The following is a 22,483-nucleotide window of genomic DNA, read 5'->3' on the forward strand; positions in this document are numbered from 1 at the left end:
TAAGTTGTTACAGCATGATCCAAGTTTGTTGGGATATGATTTACCGAAGATTCAGGCTATAAATAGGCCCAAAGATCCTTTGTGAAAGATAAGAAATAAAGAATGTCTTAATGGCCTAATATTCGATAAGAAATAAAAATTTTATAGTATTTCGGTGCCAAACCTGACACTTACATCTACTCCCGGAGAAATCTTTCTTAGAAATTCTACTATAATCTTTCCAAGATTACAACTTGATTGTTTAGACAGGTGCATGCTCAACCTAGTTAATTTTTATAGTTAATCAACCAAAACCTCCTCAATTAAGCCACTATGTTTGAATACAATCTAATTCTAGATTTGGATGGACCTTTTTTCAAGTTTCAATTCTTGAAACCTGTTAGAACAAGGAGTAATAAATTTACAAATAGAAATAGATAATGCTCCTCAATGAGCTGATTGTGACTTGATGGAGCTCTTGAGGATGGAGTGATTGGCCTTGAATAATGCTCTGAAGCTCAGCATTGAAAGCTCTTGGATGTGGAAGATATGATCTTTGAGGCTCACACTTAATGCACTTCTTTTTGTCAGTCCTCGTTAATCCATTCTCCTCATTGCTTATCTTCTTTGGGTGTTCCCATACATTTATACTTTCAAAAGGTTGTTGCAAGATGTTTCTAGTTGTTGGAGAGGCTGGAAGAGTTGTTGGAGGTGAATATGGCCATTCTGGTTTTGCAGAAAAATTAGTCATTACTGTTGTCAGGTGTAGATGGGTCGACTCGACTTCTTTAGGTGTCGACTTATGATGTTTAGGGGTCGACTCGTGATGTTCAGGGTCGACTCGTGGAAGCTTTTGTTTTCGTTGTGCTTTGTCTTTCGCCCGTGCTCATTATTGGGGTCAATTTGTTTATCTTTAGGGTCAACTCGAGTTTGCTTGGGGTCGACTCATGATCCACTAGAGTCGACTCATGGAAGAATTGGTTTTGATTGTCTTTTGTTTTCTATTTGCACCCATTTTAGGGTTGACTGAACTTATGCCTGGGTCAACTCGTGCTCGGCAAGAGTTGACTTATGATCCTCTAGGGTCGACTCATCCACTTCAAAAACTTTCAGAATTCTTCAAAAAATTTCTTCAACTTTGAAAATTATTCTTCTAAATTTCTCCAACTTTTCAACCTCATTTAGCTTCCCATAAGACAAATTTAACTTTCGAATACTATAAAATTATTAATATTATACTCAAGCATTTTGTACTCATCAAATTCAATCTATTAAGTCAACAATCCTTCGCCATGAATTTAGTGATTCGGCGATTCTTTGTCATAGATCGGGCAATCACAAGCACCTTTACTAAATTATATATATATGATTAATTTATGAATTTAGTGATTCCTCTACATACACACACACACACATATATATATATATATATATATATATATATATGTGTGTGTGTGTGTGTGTGTGTGTGTGTGTGTGTGTGTGTGTGTGTGTGTATATATGTCCTAGTTACTAAATTAATCATAATTAAAAAGTGTTTTAAAAGGAACAAAAGCAAGAAGGAGGAAGGAACCAAAAAATCTATAGAAGTCGAGGAAAACATCTCCAACTTCAAACCATTCTAAACTTTGGACCATGGTCATGCATGTTGTAGGCAACTGTCACTTCCAACAGCCAACAAACACTGGGGAGATATCTTGGAACTGGCACATGCCTGACCTCAATGCACCCATCAATTTACAAGCTACACTACTACGACGTTACTCTTCTTAGTGTCTTCATATCTGAATGGTATACCTTCTAGTCTCGCAGGTAGTATAAACTTGGTCCATTGGAATCCCGTAAAGACTGGCTTCGAAGCAGTGCCCTCCTTGATACACCTACAATTAAGAAAGAAGCGACTTTTACTTCCATGATATCTGGCTAGAAATCTCACTCACACCCATGGGCTACAGAAAGACCACTGGTACATAAATGAATGAAATGATTGGATTAGTTTTAGTTCTTAGCTTTGAATGAACAAAAATTCTAAGGTCGTAAATTTAAAACAAAGACTCGCAAATATCAAAGATCTACAACTTTTTAGCACAGAGAATTAAAAAAAAAAATATGTAGATACATCAATCAAGTTATCATTATCTTAGCATATCCAATTACCCTTCTTTCATGCGCATTACACGATCATCGCGTGATATATTCCTCTCTTCTAACCACCTGATCAAGTCTGGAGGCAAATCTTGGTCGTTTCGTTCGATGTCAACTACAATGGAGTCATCTACAAGTTGGGTCACTTCTGAATTATTGCCTGTCATCACCAACACTCTTAAACCAGAATATGGATCAGTTATCTGAAACTCGACCACATGCCTCTGCCAAAGATTTAAGAACAAATTTAGAGAGTTGGGCAATTTGAAGTAACCAAGGAGAGCAGATATGTATGATTATCTCAGCATCCAATTAAATATCTATATAGTTATCTATATTACACATTCCAGCTGCTAGTTCTGGTCATCAAATCAGATCCTATGACAACATTTTAGATTGCTTCACCTCCACTGATCTGAGTCCCCAGGAAAAGCAGCGATGTTGGGGATTTGCAGCCCTCGAGTGCCAACCCCTGTATTCATATAAACTGGCAGATGTGCACACGCATCTGGGTACCTTCTGAAAAGATGACACTAAAGAAGCACTTGTACAAGCTACCACCTGCAAACTTATTGAATATAACTAAACATGAAACCATATGATAAAACTGCTAAAGATATTCAAGTTATTATGATTTTTTTAGTTCCTGTAATAAACGGCAGTAGTTGTAAATATGAGTAGCCGACTAAAAAAGACACTGAAGAATCCAATAGCAGAGGAAAAAGGGAATCTAAAGAGCAAACAGTTATGGCAATCTTTCAGCTATTCAGCCTATTTTAGCAGCAAAACCAACACCGAATGCCGTAAGTGAAGTCGTTAAGGACACTTTCTTTCTCTATCAGTAAATCAAAAGCAATTAAGAAAATCCACATATAATGAATGGGAAATGTTTTAGGCAGCCTGCCCTGTTTGTGCAAATGATAGGTTGCCTGGCCTACTTAGTGCTGGCTTTGCAAATTAGCTTTCAATCAGCTCCCGTCTATAAAATCAATCTTTACAATTTGCACTAATCTCTTCGTGTTGCCTAGCTAAGGGAAGTTTTCATGAATTGGCCACAATAAATTATGAACCTTATATTTCCTCTGTAACTATGAGGTTCTCTAATACCCAAACTAGATGTCTGCTTTACACTAAAATTTGGAAACTTCATAATGTGCAAATAGAGGTCCATAGATGAGAACAAGAATTTTCTCCGCAAGAAAAAAGGAAAAGCCAAACAGAGATTTGCAATATTGGAAACCGGTGCATATCCTCATTCTTAAATTGGAAATTCAAAGTTTTTTGAACACACAATGGAAACTCAATTTTTATTGGAAAAACCAGTAGTGACACAAAACCTGAAAATTTGCTTTGGATAAACTTCAAAAAGAGAACTAATGTTACATTTCCCGGTGGGAGCTAGCTTTGTCTACAATCATGAGTCTTCTACTACATATTCTAGAATGAGCATAGAACTGAGTTTTTCTATCCACTTCTATCCTCATTTACATTCTTTGCTGTAACATAGAGTTAACATTAACATTAGATACTTCCATCCAGCTAATGCATACTCGCTCTTCAATGTCCCTAAGTTTCCATCATAACTTGATAAGCAGGGTAAGAACTCAGCTAAATTGAAGATCAGTTTCAGACATTAGTTCATAGCTAGAACTGTATCACATTGATGTTTTGTTTGTGATTTTGACATTTCGCCATTTGTATAAACTCTATGTAGCAGTAGAATTGCAAATAATGACATTAAGTTGTACAACATTTAGATTCACCTGATCTAACTAGAGATATAACAAAAATTCAAGAAGCCTCAGCAAAAAAGAAAGCGTCTATATTGAAGAATTGGTTTTCATTCAATCAGTGAAATGTTAGCCATCAAAATGAAAAATCTTAATCATGTATGTAGAAAATACATACCCTAGTGATCTTGAATTCTATTATGGCTTTCCTTCCGCAACAAGTATTCCAAATGAAAAGTGCTGCAACAACAACAAATAAAGGGTTAACAACAACAAGAAGGATTACTTTGAGAGCAAAACGAAGAATACATGCACCATCCCATCATGAATGATAGAATCACAGGCTGCAATATTGCCTTGGTTAAACTGCTCATGAAATAATTATCATCCTACTTGCCCAGATCATTGACAGTTCTTTTGTGTACATAGGAAGTGCTATGCATCTTCTTTGACATCACGGAATCCAAAGGGGCAGACACATTTTGGGGTATGCCACAAAAATTGAGTGGCTGAGAGTGTGCAGAAGTGACCAGCAGTCCGGTTGGAGGAACGTAATTTTTGCAAGCCATGGCCTTGGTTTTTCTAGGATGACGAGCAGGCAACTCTCGAATCAGTTCGCCATGTTGGCCATAAACTAGGGAGTTGCATTTTTTCCTATTTGAGCTTTTAACATAGTCAAGCATGACGGGTCCTGATTGAGAGTTGGCAACTCTGATCCGGTTCTTGAAAAAGCATCTGGAATAGGAAGAAACTTCCCTGACTTCGGTTCATCGACAGGAATGTAAAACATTTTACCAAGTTCTCCAGATTGTCTAACATCGCCACCACTGTATGGCATGGATTTAGTGCTCATTGTTTGGCACTTCTTGGGCTTCTCCGGGCAGCCTGAGACAAACACACCGTGCAGAGTTGATATGTTGGATACCTGGAATCCATCTGATTAGATTGAATGCTCCACGAGACCCTAACAGGCAGAAGATACTGCAGTATGTCTGCTGGTTACAGGAACAAGGGTCGTGCAAAAACGTTGCTCCTGGATGAAACTAAGGATGATCTGGAAAAAAATGCACCTGAAACTCATTATAAACAAATCCATAATCGTAAAAGCTCAAACCATTCACGTTGAAATGTAAAACAACATGCCCAGGAAGAAGATTAGACAGTTTTTGCTTGTGCTGGATGGACTGAGGCTTGTGTTTGTGGCTATAGTTTCTGCATGCAATATGAGATTGAACGATCAAAAGAGAATAACAAAAATATACATCTGTCAATGCACATGTGCACATGTATGGATGTATGTTCGTATCTATGTATCTATGTATGTATAGATATGACAACATAACTAGCCTGCACAAAATTAGCGCACGAGAGAAGCAAAAGTACTCGCTTCACAACACCATTCATGAGTCCAGATCCTACATCAATATAGGGATCTCTATCAATATAGAGATCTCTATCATCTAAAATAGCATCCTTGTTTTTCTTATGGTGAAAAAAAGAAACAAAAGTGTTCTCCAATAAGTTAGAAGAATACCTTTTTCCTCAACAAAAACATTAAGAGAGAGCTAGAAGAATAGGATTTCTTTCTTTCTTTTTTCTTTTTATTTGAGCAATGAAAACTAGAAGAATGGTTGCACAGAATATAGAAATCAAGAAGTGGTAAAAACTTAATAGCATATGATTAATTTTGATAACTAGAATTAATTGACAGAAAAATATTCATAGGATACAAGAAGTACTTACTCGTGGATTGGAGGCATTCTCGTTTTCTTTTTTTTTTTTTTTTTTTTTTTCAGAATAATGAAGGCATTCATATTGCACTACATGAAAAACAAGATTTGGCGACGCTTTTTAAGGCCTTTACCGACGCTTATAAGCGTCGGTCTGTTTCCTTTTGACGCTTTTAAAAGCGTCGCCAAAGGGTCGGCTATGTCAGAGTGGAAAAAAGAATTGCCGACGCTTCTAGAAAGCGTCGCTAAGGTGGTTTTTAGCAATGTTTATTAGCGACGCTTTTAAGCGTTGCTAAATGGATAGTTATAAATATTTTCTTAAAAAAATATTTTAAAAAAATATTTTGAATCAGAGACTCGATTCCTCCCCAATTTCCTCTCCGCCTCCTTCATCGCATCCCTCAGATCCCACAGATGCCCCATGCTCGCGCTCAGATCCAGCGGCTCCATCTGCACCACGTCAACCCCCTCGATGCCGGCGATCACCTCAATCTCTGCCAGCCCCGCCGCCATCCCCACCTGGCACATCACCAGTAGCTCCTCGTCAACCCGCGCTAGGTAGCCATCGTCGATGCCGTAGGCGGAGGCGCGCACCACTGTGTCGGCGAACCCGCGGACGCCGCGCGGCGGGAAACGGCAGAATGAGACGGCGAGCTTGGCGCGCCGGGGGACTCGATCATGGGGAACATGAGGCCCTAGGGGCCGGATGGCCGGGGTGCGATCGCCTCTCGTTGCCATTGAAGCGGGCTCCGAAGAAGAAGGCGACAGAAAGGAGCCACGAGTCGCTACGCATCGGCTCCTTTGTGTCGCTATGTCTGATAAGTGCTTAATAATTTATAATTTAGTCATCCTTCCATAGCACTTATCAATATTTTTAAACTGATAAATACATATTTTACCATGAAATTGAATAAACATTGAATTAAATTTAAATTATGGTAAGAGGTAAATAATTCTTTTCTTAAACCAGATTTTGAACTTGTCTCTCTCTCTTGATTGCAATCTTTCATGAAAACTACAGAAAAACATATAAGGAGATTGTGTTGACTCGGCTAAGGTTATAATTAAATGGGTTTTGGTCCTGATTAGATTGAAAGTTATAATTGTATGGAAAATATTTTTATTAAGTCATGGTCTTGGTTTTGACCGGTCGAGTTTGATCTGAAGCAGCTTAGCAAGAATTAAATGACAATGGGCTCAAGGACAAGTCAACCATCATGACCCACCTCAAACCCAAAGCAATTCCTTACCAGCCTTCATATAAAATTTATAAATTGAAAATAAAAAAAGAAGATAATTAATATAATAAAATAAATAAAAATAATTTCGGGGAAAATCACTGGATTCACTGTTCATATGAACAGTGTCCCGTAAAAACACTGTTCATATGAACAGTGGGAAATAATATAATATAAAAAAATAAATAAATAAAATTGTTTCACTGTTTATCTCCTTCCTCCCTCTATCTATTCTTCCCATGATCTCGCCTCACAGAGCGCCCCGCTGCCCGTTCCAGCCACGAGTCCCACGCGGTGCAGCCAGATCCAGATCCTCCGCCTCCTCTTCCGCCCGTGACGCCTCCGGCGTCTCCCCGTCGATCCCGCGGCCAGCCCTCTTCCCAGCAGCCGAGATCCAGCTCTTCCACATCAGCCCGTTCCAGCCGCATCCAACGAGCACACCAGCGAGCAGCTCCTCCGTCTTCTCCGAGATCCGGTCGTCCGCGTTCCTCCCATCGATTCCCAGCTCCAATCCCTGTGATTCAGCCTTCACCGCGATCCCAGCCGACTGCATTCAACGAGCCGGTAACCCAGCCCCTTCCGGATCGGCACCCGCTTCGAGCTCCATCTTCGCCCGAGATCATTCCCAACATCACGCCCTCCTCCTCTCTCGGGATCCATCGCTGCTGGTCTTCGGCGAGCTATAAGAGGAAGACGAAGAAGGGAGAGCGGGGGGGGGGGGAGAGCTCGGTTCAACAGAAAAACTGGGGAGACCCCCTGTTTCAGTGAAAAGAAGAAGAAAGCCGAGAGGGAGATGAATAAATAAAATAAAAAAAGTGAGAAGAGAGAGAGGCTGGGAGCGGAAGGGAGTGAAGAGCAATTTTTTTATGAAGATGGGAGGACTTCCGGCCACCATGAGCAGCTAAGCCTCGGTTTAGGGGTTTGATGAAGCCATAGAGGAGTATTCGTTTCATTTTTATTGATTTGAGTTTGTATTGTAAGATAGGTTGCATGATGAAGAATTTATCAATTGATCTTATGATTTATCCAATTTATGTGAATCATTTATCTTGCATAAAATATTTTACATAGATTGATCTATTTCATCGAATCCAACACCTGTGGTTTGGAGGAGATATTCATGTGACATCGATTTCATGTTTAATGACTTAATGATCAGATGCATCATGCTAGATTAGACAGGTCATGCTTATCGTTAGAGTAGATGGTTTGTGCTAGACTTAGATGATTCATGCTGGAAATTAGTTATATTTTCTTTTGTGATTGCTTTGGCTTGTAGTCGGAAGCAATCAAGTCTTACATACAACTCAATCATTGAAAAGCATCACGGATATAAATCTATCGGTGGAATCTAGCCCTAAACACCTCTCTCCATAGATAATTCATACTACTACACCCATATTAATTCTTAGTTTTTATCATTTACTCTAGCTTATCCCCTTTGAAGTAATTATTTAATTAGGAAAAATAACTTGTCTCCAATCCCTGTGGACCGACACCCGTAATCACTATCCTACAGGATACGTGCTATTGCGTGGTTTATTTTTGAAATTGAAATAACCGATCAATTTTTGGGGGTGTGATAAGTGCTTAATAATTTATAATTTAGTCATCCTTCCATAGCACTTATCAATGTTTTTAAACTGATAAATACATATTTTACCATGAAATTGAATAAACATTGAATTAAATTTAAATTATGGTAAGAGGTAAATAATTCTTTTCTTAAACCAGATTTTGAACTTGTCTCTCTCTCTTGATTGCAATCTTTCATGAAAACTACAGAAAAACATATAAGGAGATTGTGTTGACTCGGCTAAGGTTATAATTAAATGGGTTTTGGTCCTGATTAGATTGAAAGTTATAATTGTATGGAAAATATTTTTATTAAGTCATGGTCTTGGTTTTGACCGGTCGAGTTTGATCTGAAGCAGCTTAGCAAGAATTAAATGACAATGGGCTCAAGGACAAGTCAACCATCATGACCCACCTCAAACCCAAAGCAATTCCTTACCAGCCTTCATATAAAATCTATAAATTGAAAATAAAAAAAGAAGATAATTAATATAATAAAATAAATAAAAATAATTTCGGGGAAAATCACTGGATTCACTGTTCATATGAACAGTGTCCCGTAAAAACACTGTTCATATGAACAGTGGGAAATAATATAATATAAAAAAATAAATAAATAAAATTGTTTCACTGTTTATCTCCTTCCTCCCTCTATCTATTCTTCCCATGATCTCGCCTCACAGAGCGCCCCGCTGCCCGTTCCAGCCACGAGTCCCACGCGGTGCAGCCAGATCCAGATCCTCCGCCTCCTCTTCCGCCCGTGACGCCTCCGGCGTCTCCCCGTCGATCCCGCGGCCAGCCCTCTTCCCAGCAGCCGAGATCCAGCTCTTCCGCATCAGCCCGTTCCAGCCGCATCCAACGAGCACACCAGCGAGCAGCTCCTCCGTCTTCTCCGAGATCCGGTCGTCCGCGTTCCTCCCATCGATTCCCAGCTCCAATCCCTGTGATTCAGCCTTCACCGCGATCCCAGCCGACTGCATTCAACGAGCCGGTAACCCAGCCCCTTCCGGATCGGCACCCGCTTCGAGCTCCATCTTCGCCCGAGATCATTCCCAACATCACGCCCTCCTCCTCTCTCGGGATCCATCGCTGCTGGTCTTCGGCGAGCTATAAGAGGAAGACGAAGAAGGGAGAGCGGGGGGGGGGGAGAGCTCGGTTCAACAGAAAAACAGGGGAGACCCCCTGTTTCAGTGAAAAGAAGAAGAAAGCCGAGAGGGAGATGAAGAAATAAAATAAAAAAAGAGAGAAGAGAGAGAGGCTGGGAGCGGAAGGGAGTGAAGAGCAATTTTTTTATGAAGATGGGAGGACTTCCGGCCACCATGAGCAGCTAAGCCTCGGTTTAGGGGTTTGATGAAGCCATAGAGGAGTATTCGTTTCATTTTTATTGATTTGAGTTTGTATTGTAAGATAGGTTGCATGATGAAGAATTTATCAATTGATCTTATGATTTATCCAATTTATGTGAATCATTTATCTTGCATAAAATATTTTACATAGATTGATCTATTTCATCGAATCCAACACCTGTGGTTTGGAGGAGGTATTCATGTGACATCGATTTCATGTTTAATGACTTAATGATCAGATGCATCATGCTAGGTTAGACAGGTCATGCTTATCGTTAGAGTAGATGGTTTGTGCTAGACTTAGATGATTCATGCTGGAAATTAGTTATATTTTCTTTTGTGATTGCTTTGGCTTGTAGTCGGAAGCAATCAAGTCTTACATACAACTCAATCATTGAAAAGCGTCACGGATATAAATCTATCGGTGGAATCTAGCCCTAAACACCTCTCTCCATAGATAATTCATACTACTACACCCATATTAATTCTTAGTTTTTATCATTTACTCTAGCTTATCCCCTTTGAAGTAATTATTTAATTAGGAAAAATAACTTGTCTCCAATCCCTGTGGACCGACACCCGTAATCACTATCCTACAGGATACGTGCTATTGCGTGGTTTATTTTTGAAATTGAAATAACCGATCAATTTTTGGCGCCGTTGCCGGGGATTGCTTGCATAGTTATTTTTCCTATCATAAAAAAAAATTAATTAATTAAAAAAACTTTAAAAATATATATATATATATATATAAATTATTCTCTATTATTGTTACTTTTCTTATCTCCTTTTTCTCTTCTACTAATTTTTTTTTTAATTTTTCTTTTGGTCTTATTTGATCAGGAATCGAAGAGGAGATCTGGGCTATCAGAAAGGAATGCTTTGGAGGTTTGCTAAAAAAAAAAATTTAAAATTGCTGGGGAAATTCTCTTTGGTAACCTCTAAACCTTTCTTATTTAAATTAATTATTAGCTTGAAATTTTGTGGTGATTGTTTGATTTCAATTTCAGCAAGAGTGTGAATGCATGCTTGATACACATACACAAATCAATCTGCACATAGTAAGGGCAATCACCCCAACAAGATAAGAGCCGGATTTCATCACCGGACTCTTGCCCAACTTAGGTGAACTCAATCTCACATAGTGTCACTTTAATTAAAATCAATTAGACATTGGCTCCTAGGGACATTCGAGCTCAATAGGACGAAGATCACCGAAGGTTGCACCAATTTCGCTCTGTGGCTTAGTTGATGTCTAGGCAAGCTTTGTCCCTATAAGGGAGACAGTTCATCTGTTCGAGGCAAGTGGGTTTTAAGTGGGACCTTTGCGAACGCATCGTGACCCCTCCACTTACCTGGGAGCTTACCTGGTCAACTCGGTTTATTAGACCGGATTGGAGGCTTAGGTGCCCTCTTCAAACCAGTTAGGAGCTGTCTAGTGGTTTCAGGACAAACACAAGGATTGATGTGTTTATCTTTTATTGCATGCTTGATTGATCAAGTACTAGTGTATGCAAGGTAGTCGTTCTAGAGTACGAAACCTATTACCTTTTGACCCTGAAATAGAACGAACCCTTAGGAACATTCGAGCTAAGATCAAAACATTAGGATCATCCCCACCTCTTAAGATGGCTGAAGAACAACCCAAACTCCTGAGGGAATTTTTTACTCCCACTATTTACACTTCCCCATCTTGCATTCGATTACCTGAGGTAGCAGCTGTACAATACGAAATAAAGTCTAGTGTGATCCAAATGCTTCCATCTTTTTATGGGCTCACCAATGAAGATCCATATAAACACCTAGATGAATTCCTTGAGATTTGCACTATTGTCAAGATTCAGAATTTCACTGATGATGCTCTGAAACTTAGATTATTCCCCTTCTCCCTTAAAGATAGAGCCAAGCAATGGTTGAATTCTTTAGAAGCCAACTCGATTCATTCCTGGGGTCAAATGCAACAAGAATTCTTAAAAAAATACTTTCCCATAGGAAGAACGAACCAGTTTAGACGTGCTATCACAAGCTTCTCCTAAACTGAGGGAGAAGAATTTCATGAAACTTGGGAGAGATTTCGGGACCTAATCCGTAAATGCCCACGTCATCAAATACCTAAGTGGCAGCTAGTGCAATGCTTCTATGACGGATTGACTGAACGAAACCGTCAGATGATTGATGCCGCATGTGGGGGGACATTCATGCTTCAAAATGAGCATGAAGCATGGAAATTATTTGAAAATCTAATGAAAACTCCCTCCACCATGCTTCATGTTCTCGTCAAGTACCCCCGAGTTCTCAAAGAAAAGGGACCATTTGTGAAATAAGTCATTCTATGGACCTGTCTAGCAAGGTAGATGCATTGTCCCATAAGATTGACCAACTGATGATAGGTGGGCATTACATGAACTCTTCCCAAGCACAAGTGTGTACTATTGGTTCTAGCCCATCCCACCCTATTCATGAGTGCCCTTCAGCGCCCCAATTCCCCGAACTCGTGCAAGAACACATCAATGCTGCTCAAACACTGCCTAGACCGGGTAATGACCCATTTTCCAATACATATAACCCGGGATGGCGAAATCATCCAAACTTTTCTTGGAAGCAGCAAGCTTCGAACACAGCCCAACCCTATTCCCAAAATTTTCAAAATCCTCAAAATTTTCAAACCCAACAAAATATTCATCCCTACCGTCCCTCGACTCAATTTCAACACACTTCTCCTCCACCCCAAAGAAACACAGCCTTTGAGGAGAAAGTGTTGAACGCCCTTCAAGGTTTGGAAACCATTACACAATTAGTGCACTCTCATACGCAATCAATCGCCAAGCTAGAATCCCAAATGGGTCAACTAGCTAATGCACTAAACAAGCGAGAGGAAGGAAAGCTTCCAAGCCAACCACTAAGTAATCCTAGGGGACAATACATGGCTCAAGAAAATCAACTAAATGCAATTCATCATGAACAAGCCAATGCTTTGACTACCCTAAGGAGTGGACGTGTAGTAGACAATAAGATTGGGGAGGACAACAATAAGGAAGATGAAGAAGAGGATAGAAATGTGTCAAATGAAAAACCTTCTTCTTCTTCTTCACCTAGTCCACCTTCTGCCAAAACTCATATCCCAAAGGCCCCATATCCTAAAGCTCTTACTTCACCCTCTCCATTTGGCAAAAAGGGAACTTCATTAGAAGAGATGATGGAGGTCTTCAAACAAGTTAAAATCAACCTCCCACTCTTTGATGCTATCAGACAAGTTCCCTCCTATGCCAAATTTCTCAAAGACCTTTGTACACAAAAGCGAAAATCTAGGACACATGTGCCTAAAAAGGTCTTCCTAACTGAGCAAGTGAGTTCTATTCTCCAACACAACACCCCTCCAAAATTCAAAGATCCTGGTGCTCCCACCATCTCCTGTGTCTTAGGAAATAATTTCATTGATCGAGCACTCTTAGATCTAGGGGCAAGTGTCAACCTTTTACCTTATTCAGTTTATGAGAAACTTGGTTTAGGTGAGTTAAAACCAACCTCGGTATCCCTTCAATTGGCTGATCGATCTGTAAAAACACAATGTGGGATAATTGAAGATGTTCTTGTCAAGGTAGATAAATTCTATTTTCCAGTAGATTTCATTGTCCTTGATATGGAACATGAGCCCAATCCTAATAAACAAATCCCCGTGATCCTTGGGCGGCACTTTTTAGCAACAGCCAATGCGTGCATCAATTGTAGAACAGGGGTAATGAACATATCATTTGGGAATATGAAGGTAAAATTAAATGTGTTCAATGCTGCCGACCAACCCGCAAGGAAAATTGAGTGTTTTATGATAGACAAAATAGATGACCTCATAGAAGGAGATGCAAAAACTATCTCACCATGTCTGGCTGAAGACAATAAACTTAGCGCTTGTTGGGAGGCAACCCAATTCTCTTAGATTATTTCTTAACATTGAGGACAATGGTAGGTTTAGGTTTGGGGGTATTCATCTTGATTTTCGTCAAAAAAAATAATAAAAAATAAAAAAATAAAAAAAATAAAAAATAAATAAAAAATAAAAAATAAAAATATTTTTTTAAATAAAATGTGTTTATTTTTATTTTTTATGAAATAATAAAAAAAAGTTATTAAAAAAAAAGTTTTTGTTAAAAAAAAAACCCTAATCTATATACATTTATGCGAGAATGATGAACACACAAGGTATATAAAATCTAAAAAGCCCAATGACTAGTGGGAAGTTATACAAATTTAAGTTCTTTTTATTAAGTCTCTCTTAGGGAGTTGTAAGCTAATTAATACTTTGGAATTTCACTATACACTGGCCGACCCTTCTAAGGTCTAGGCTCGACATTATGTTGATAGTATAGTAGCAACCTTGGACCCTGATGAATCATACTTATCTAATCCAAAAAAAAAAAAAAATTCATCAATAAAAAAGGATTTAGTCAGGAACATCGAAAAGGGCTACCTATTGTCAAAGGTTAAATGGGCTTGTGATGAGGACTCCGAGCATAAGTCCGTAGGGGAGTCTTGATGCTTGACACCTTGTGCCAACTGGTGTGAGAGTTGTCGACTGATTGCTCGTTACCCGGAGAAATCACCACAAGAGTAAAAGTACACAATTATACATCTTTCAAAAAAAAAAAAGTTCTGTATTGACCTTGAAAAAGACAATAGTGTGAAAGCCGTCGTTGTAAAAATTCGAGTAAACTGAAATATTACAGATAAAGCCTGTGAGGTACTAAAGTAAACATCCACAACTCTCGAAATCCTGCAGATATGATGATTTTGAATCAGTGAGCAGGTCTTTTCGACCAATCCTTGGAAACTACTAGTATTAACAATATTTTGGAGATCCGAACCCTTAGCTTGTGTACGGTCCAGATTTCACCAAGCACTCCAGTATAAATGAGTCTTACAACTCCCTAAACGGAAACTTAATGACTTTAACTTAGATTGCATACTAATCTAGAATTTGGGCTGACTTAGTAAATAAAACCGTGTGTGCTTTGAAATTCTTATCATTTATGTATCTTAAATTAGATTTGAATTTAAAAAAAAAAAACAACAACAACAACAACAACAAATTAATCATAAACAATAAATGATATTGAAGTTTGTGGGTATCTTCACTGGAAACCCTCACGAGACTATAACTCGTCCACTAGGGTAACCTAGGGGTTTAAAGCCTTGTTGCATATGGTAAATGCAATCGCGATGCCTGCGAAAGTGAGTTAGAGCTTTTCTTTAATTTTATTTTGCTCGAGGACTAACAAAACATAGATTTGGGGGTGTGATAAGTGCTTAATAATTTATAATTTAGTCATCCTTCCATAGCACTTATCAATGTTTTTAAACTGATAAATACATATTTTACCATGAAATTGAATAAACATTGAATTAAATTTAAATTATGGTAAGAGGTAAATAATTCTTTTCTTAAACCAGATTTTGAACTTGTCTCTCTCTCTTGATTGCAATCTTTCATGAAAACTATAGAAAAACATATAAGGAGATTGTGTTGACTCGGCTAAGGTTATAATTAAATGGGTTTTGGTCCTGATTAGATTGAAAGTTATAATTGTATGGAAAATATTTTTATTAAGTCATGGTCTTGGTTTTGACCGGTCGAGTTTGATCTGAAGCAGCTTAGCAAGAATTAAATGACAATGGGCTCAAGGACAAGTCAACCATCATGACCCACCTCAAACCCAAAGCAATTCCTTACCAGCCTTCATATAAAATTTATAAATTGAAAATAAAAAAAGAAGATAATTAATATAATAAAATAAATAAAAATAATTTTGGGGAAAATCACTGGATTCACTGTTCATATGAACAGTGTCCCGTAAAAACACTGTTCATATGAACAGTGGGAAATAATATAATATAAAAAAATAAATAAATAAAATTGTTTCACTGTTTATCTCCTTCCTCCCTCTATCTATTCTTCCCATGATCTCGCCTCACAGAGTGCCCCGCTGCCCGTTCCAGCCACGAGTCCCACGCGGTGCAGCCAGATCCAGATCCTCCGCCTCCTCTTCCGCCCGTGACGCCTCCGGCGTCTCCCCGTCGATCCCGCGGCCAGCCCTCTTCCCAGCAGCCGAGATCCAGCTCTTCCGCATCAGCCCGTTCCAGCCAAATCCAACGAGCACACCAGCGAGCAGCTCCTCCGTCTTCTCCGAGATCCGGTCGTCCGCGTTCCTCTCATCGATTCCCAGCTCCAATCCCTGTGATTCAGCCTTCACCGCGATCCCAGCCGACTGCATTCAACGAGCCGGTAACCCAGCCCCTTCCGGATCGGCACCCGCTTCGAGCTCCATCTTCGCCCGAGATCATTCCCAACATCACGCCCTCCTCCTCTCTCGGGATCCATCGCTGCTGGTCTTCGGCGAGCTATAAGAGGAAGACGAAGAAGGGAGAGCGGGGGGGGGGGGGGAGAGCTCGGTTCAACAGAAAAACAGGGGAGACCCCCTGTTTCAGTGAAAAGAAGAAGAAAGCCGAGAGGGAGATGAAGAAATAAAATAAAAAAAGAGAGAAGAGAGAGAGGCTGGGAGCGGAAGGGAGTGAAGAGCAATTTTTTTATGAAGATGGGAGGACTTCCGGCCACCATGAGCAGCTAAGCCTCGGTTTAGGGGTTTGATGAAGCCATAGAGGAGTATTCGTTTCATTTTTATTGATTTGAGTTTGTATTGTAAGATAGGTTGCATGATGAAGAATTTATCAATTGATCTTATGATTTATCCAATTTATGTGAATCATTTATCTTGCATAAAATATTTTACATAAATTGATCTATTTCATCGAATCCAACACCTGTGGTTTGGGGGAGATATTCATGTGACATCGATTTCATGTTTAATGACTTAATGATCAGATGCATCATGCTAGGTTAGACAGGTCATGCTTATCGTTAGAGTAGATGGTTTGTGCTAGACTTAGATGATTCATGCTGGAAATTAGTTATATTTTCTTTTGTGATTGCTTTGGCTTGTAGTCGGAAGCAATCAAGTCTTACATACAACTCAATCATTGAAAAGCGTCACGGATATAAATCTATCGGTGGAATCTAGCCCTAAACACCTCTCTCCATAGATAATTCATACTACTACACCCATATTAATTCTTAGTTTTTATCATTTACTCTAGCTTATCCCCTTTGAAGTAATTATTTAATTAGGAAAAATAACTTGTCTCCAATCCCTGTGGACCGACACCCGTAATCACTATCCTACAGGATACGTGCTATTGCGTGGTTTATTTTTGAAATTGAAATAACCGATCAATGTCCCTCGCGAAGTTGATCCTGAGCGCCGGCTCGGGCAGCTCCGGCAGCACCTCCTCTGCCGGCAACGTCACCTCCCACATCCCTCCAAGATGCCCATACAAGCACAAGTTCTCCTTCTCTGCATCAAATCAACCCACACCCAAATCCCTCGATTCCAAGAACCAGATCCAACACCAAAACAACCCTGATCTCAAACTTCTACCGATCTTTACCAAAAAAAAACAAAAAAAAACTCACCCAGATCGCACATCGCATAGAACTTATCGACATCTGAGGGTAGAACAGATCCCAAGAAAATATGAGAAAACAACTAAAAAAAAGTCGAAAAGATCGAGCAAAAGAGGGATTGGAGAAGGGTTTGGTCTCTGTACCTCTATCTCTATAAAGCACGGGTGACCGATGTTTCTAGAGAGAGAGAGAGAAGACGAGGAATGGGCGAGAGAGATATGGGTAATACTACTGGTTAAATAGATGCTTTCCGATCTCTGGAATGGGTTGACGGAGGGAGGAGGGATGAGAGAGAGGAGGGCGGTGGCCGGGTAGAGAGAGAGAGAGACAGGCGTGTGAGGGTGGCTTCCGACAGGGGGTTGTTTGGAGAGGGGTCGTTGGCTTCCGACGACGCTTTTTAGCGTCGTCTTAGGCCACTACACCGATGCGTATTAGCGTCGTCTTTTGCCGATGATTTTTACAAGCGTCGCCAACTTTAGACGTTAGACCGAAAATTGCCGACGCTTGTAAAAAGCGTCGGTAAAATCGACTTTTCCTGTAGTGTTGTCCTGGGTGCAACAAGGGCTTTCTTTCTCTCTTTCGGTGACGAAGTACCTCGAGGCGGCTGGGATATATCGACAGGGAACGGCTGGTATATGTAGAGGGAATGAATATTCCGTGCAAGGAGAATCCTTATAATTTGCTAAATATAGTAGTGAACGGTTCCATTAGTGAAGATCTCAATTGATTGTGGGTTAATTAATTTCCAAGTATAGGAGCCGAAGGTGATGCAGATAGAACTAAATATTTATACCAATTTTGTAGTCAGTGTGAAGGCTCACGTTTGGGTTGGGCCGGCCTCTGAGTAAGGGCGGCCCAACACATGAAAAAGGGGGAGGGAGTCCCCCGATCGGAGTATCCTCCCTCCCCTATTTCAGAAATTTTCCCCCTCCTCCCGAATCCACCGGAAGAAAGGTTATAGGGTGATAAAACCCTACCAAATCAGGCAAGATCTCCTCTCTCTCTCTCTCTCTCTCTCTCTCTCTCTCTCTCTCTCCCTAGGGCATCAACCGAGAGCCCTTCCACAAAAAAATAAAAAAGAGGGAGATTGGAGTTCTACCTTGCCGCGGGAGGGACCAGAGCATTCACCGTCGATCCGGTCGGGAGGATCTCGCCGGAGGCAAGGTGAGTCGTCCCTCCCCCTTTCTCAATATCTGGATCCTTGTTTCTCTTGAATCCGGCCGGCGAGCCGTTAGATTTGGAGACAAAGGAGTGGTTGCTTTGTTCCTCCTCCCGTTCGGTGGCTCATCGCCGGGGATGGCGTGTGGCCTGCTGTCGTCGGACGGCGCATGGCCGGTACCACGTTGGGGCCGTCGATCGCTGGGATCGTCGCCCATAGGGACTGCCTCCACCGAGCACGCCCACGAGGAGGAAATAGAAGGAAGGAGAGAGAGAGGGAGGGAGGGAGGGCCACTCGGTTCTCTCTTCTTTCTTTGCCCTTCCCTCCTCATTGTTTCGAAGATTCTGGGTTGTCATATGCCTTGAGTAATTTTTTAATATTAACTTGGTTCTGTAGGGGAATAATTTATTGGATGAAAGGACGCTGAGTAGAGTTCTGCGCATTTTGGTTCATAGATCGACGTAAGGGCGGATGATTAGTTGTCTGAGTTTTCAACAAAGGATAAGAATCTTTGTACGCCGACCTGCATAATATAAATATTTTGTACCTATATATGTATGATGTGCTATGATCCTGATAAGTAAAAAGCAAAAAGAGTTTTATATTAAATTATATTTTGATCGTATTTGCTTGTGATTGGTATCATGATGGATGCATGCATGCGCATAACTTGCACCTGCATAATTGGATTAATGAATGTGGTTGTTATGATATTTTGGTATTAAATCATATATTTATCATGTTTATTTGTAATTGATAGTATGATGGATACACACTTGAGCATAACTTACACTTATATAATTGGACTAATGAATTGGTGTTATGGACTAACCATGTTATATTGATTGCCCTGTCACGGGCCAGAAATGTGACCATGGTTAGTCTAGGCCGGAAATAAAGTGGAAAAAAGGATTGATGTGTGTTTGTGAATTGATTAAATGAACAGGGACTTTGGGCTTATCTCGTTATTATGGATTGCCCCATCACAGGCTGGAAATGTGATACTATCGATTGCCCCATCATAGACTGAAAATGTGATACTATCGATTGCCCCATTACAGGCTGAAAATGTGATATTATCGATTGCCCCGTCACAGGATGGAAATGTGATACTATCAATTGCCCCATCACAGGATGGAAATGTGATACTATCGATTGCCCCATCACAGGCTGGAAATGTGATACTATCGATTGCCCCATCACAGGCTGGAAATGTGATACTATCGATTGCCCCATCACGGGCCGGAAACATGATCGAGATGTAGCCCAAAGTCGGAAAGATAATTGATCCGGATCAAGTTAATATAGAATGAAAAGAAAAAGCATTGAAAATAGTAATAAAGATTTATGAGCTATTATATGCTATATCATTCTTATGTGGTTGGACTAGCATTGATGTTTGATATACATACTTATATTGATTATTTGAGTCTTTTGGAAATTGTTTATGATTTCATGAAATGTGCATCGATTTATCGTGGTTTTCAAATCTATATTATTATTGTGTTTGTGTGGATGTGTAGGGGTTCTTACTGGGCTGTAAAGCTCACCCTCCTTCTTTTCGTTTTCACTTTTCAGAGTTGCAGGATGTATAAATATGGATGGGTTGGGCGCGAGGCGCGAGTATCAAAGTCATCAGCTAGTTAGTTAGTTTATCTTTCTTTGATGTCGATGTCGATGAATATTTGAAGATCTTGTAATTGAACCAAATTGATTATCTAGACATGTTGAATTTTTCAATTTGAATTAATTAATTAGTTGTGGATTTATTGAATTTTTGTTTATCTTAGGCCTTGCATGATCTTTAGGGCACTGCTCTAGGGCTCATGCGGCCGATCACATACCGGACCTGAGTGCTGGATTCGGGGCGTGACAGTCAGAAAATCTTTCTTAATATGAATCTCTACTCGCTCTCTCTTTTTTTTCTTTTTTTTTGGTGGTTCGGTTGCTCAAGTAGCTCTCACATGAGCATAGCCAGCTACATCACTAACAAGAATACTAGTAAAATCATCCGGAACTAGAGCCTACCGGGTCCATAGAAACTCTCTTGAATGTTGTGCAGCAAAGGAGGCGACCCAATCAGCAGCTTGGTTTGCCTCCTGAAGAACGTGTCTGACCTGAATAGCCCGGCAATCCCATAGTAGCCGTCGCATGTCGCACAAAAGTGGGTGCTCCACCACCTCCCGCCTCTCTAGCTGAAGGCGATCAATCAAGACAGCAGAGTTCCCCTCTAGAATGATCCCATCCACCTCCAGCACATATCTCGCATGGGATAGCCCCATTCATGCAGCCCTGAGCTCCGCCCTGAATGCCGAGGCCTCAAAGGAACGACATCCTCCCGTAGCAATCAGCCTGGCGCTGTGGTCTCTGATCACAAAAGCCACTCCTGCCCAATCTCCACTAACAGACATACTACCATCGAAATTGACCTTAAGATGGCTAGGAGGTGGGGGCTCCCAAGAGATAAGAACAAATCTGGGCGCTATGGTAGCGGAGGGGGGGTCCCAGATGTCCCTAGCCATCACCGGTGAATCCAACTCAAACGACTCAATGACCTCCACTGCCTGATGGAGAGCCTGCTCAACAACAAACCTCAGGGGGCCCCTCTTACCCTCAAAGACTCTGGTATTTCTGTCCAGCCAAATATGATAAGCCAGGTAAACCGCAGCTATGTCCCATCCAACAGTGCTAGGTGACCGTACAGTAGCTCTCACCTGCTAAAGAAAGTCCTCTACCACAAAATCGAATTTCAGAAGGGAAAATGATGCCCTCCTCTAGACCTGGGCAGCCCGAGGGCACTCAAACAAAACATGACTGACAGTCTCCACCGAATCAAGGCAATCTACACAGGGTGGAGAGACCCTGACCCCTCTCCTAGCCAGCATGCTCTTCGTCGGCAGGTAGTCCCAGACCACCTTCCAAATGAATTGTGCCACTCGTGGGTAACCTATAATCTCCAAATCTAGCCCCCATCACGACGCCTGGCCATCTCACCCCTCACCAAATTTTGGATATTCGTCGACCTCACCCTGGCAGACCCAGTCGCTGCCCAAATCAGCCTGTCTTGACCACCCTGTGGTATCGGCATGGCAAGCACTCTCTCCGCAAGCTATGCCCCAAAAACCTCATGAATCAAGACCTCGTCCCACCGACCCCCTCCGGGAACCATCATATTGTGTACTCTGAGCCCAGCTAGTCTCGTAGAGTCAACCATCATCGGCATCCTACATAGCAGTAGCTCCGCCAGCCATCTGTCCTCCAGCACATTGATGGGTGATGACCCAAAGATTGATTCATAGATTGATTTTGATGATCACAAAACCTTGAAGTATAGATACTAATGTTTATGTTGCAAGGAGAAAGATATTTATTTTGCAAGGAACATAGCAAGTTGGGAGAACACAAGAAGGCCTCCAAAGCTCTCAAGTTGGAAGAAAGCTACAATTTATTGGCCCAAGCTTAAAGTTCAAAGGATTCAAATTGGAGGAGTAAAATCAAAGGAAAAATTCAAAAGAATAGTCTTCGAGTCGACTCCTGAGGAATTCGAGTCGACTCCAATGTTTACCGAGTCGACTCCGGGAAAGTATGAGTCGACTCCTAGGAGTCACAGGCAGAAAAGTCAGAGAGCAGTTTTCGGGTCTGAAATTCGAGTCGACTCCAGTGGAACGCGAGTCGACTCCGATGGTTGGCAGGTCGACTCCAAAGAAAGCAAGAGTCGACTCTCAGCGGTACATAAAGAAAAAATCAGAGGGCAGTTTCTGGACTCTGAGATTCGAGTCGACTCCCTCATTGCACGAGTCGACTCCGAGACACCGCGACCCCAAAGAAGACAGAAGACTAATTTGCTGACTCTGAGATTCGAGTCGACTCCCAGACAGCTCGAGTCGACTCCAAGGCAGCACTTCACCAAAGACACAGAAGACTAATTTTCGAAAACTGAGAGCCGAGTCGACTCCAAGGAAGTTCGAGTCGACTCCAAGACTGGACGAGCCAAAAGACAGAGGATCGGGAGTTCGGGCTCTGAGATTCGAGTCGACTCCCAGGACAGTCGAGTCGACTCGAGAGGAC

At 41.0% G+C, this 22,483-nt stretch overlaps 1 long non-coding RNA gene across 4 annotated transcripts; it reads right to left on the reverse strand.

The window, feature by feature from the left end:
- Window positions 1-1,796: 1,796 nt before the first annotated feature.
- Window positions 1,797-18,978, reverse strand: LOC103723203 (uncharacterized). Of its 4 annotated transcripts, none has more exons than XR_015968042.2 (3): window positions 18,356-18,978; window positions 2,137-4,908; window positions 1,797-1,859 (listed from the first exon to the last, which is right to left on the reverse strand). It is a non-coding gene; the product is annotated as an uncharacterized LOC103723203 (long non-coding RNA). The 4 variants fall into 4 exon arrangements; XR_015968043.2 differs by having other exon boundaries at window positions 1,803-2,348; window positions 2,530-4,908; XR_015968045.2 differs by having other exon boundaries at window positions 1,803-2,692; window positions 4,033-4,908; window positions 18,356-18,969.
- Window positions 18,979-22,483: the final 3,505 nt, after the last annotated feature.

The sequence above is a fragment of the Phoenix dactylifera genome, chromosome 8 (genome assembly GCF_051530095.1).
Source record: "Phoenix dactylifera cultivar Ajwa chromosome 8, Ajwa_hap1_PhDact_Kaust_v1.1, whole genome shotgun sequence".
Classification (NCBI taxonomy): domain Eukaryota; kingdom Viridiplantae; phylum Streptophyta; class Magnoliopsida; order Arecales; family Arecaceae; genus Phoenix; species Phoenix dactylifera.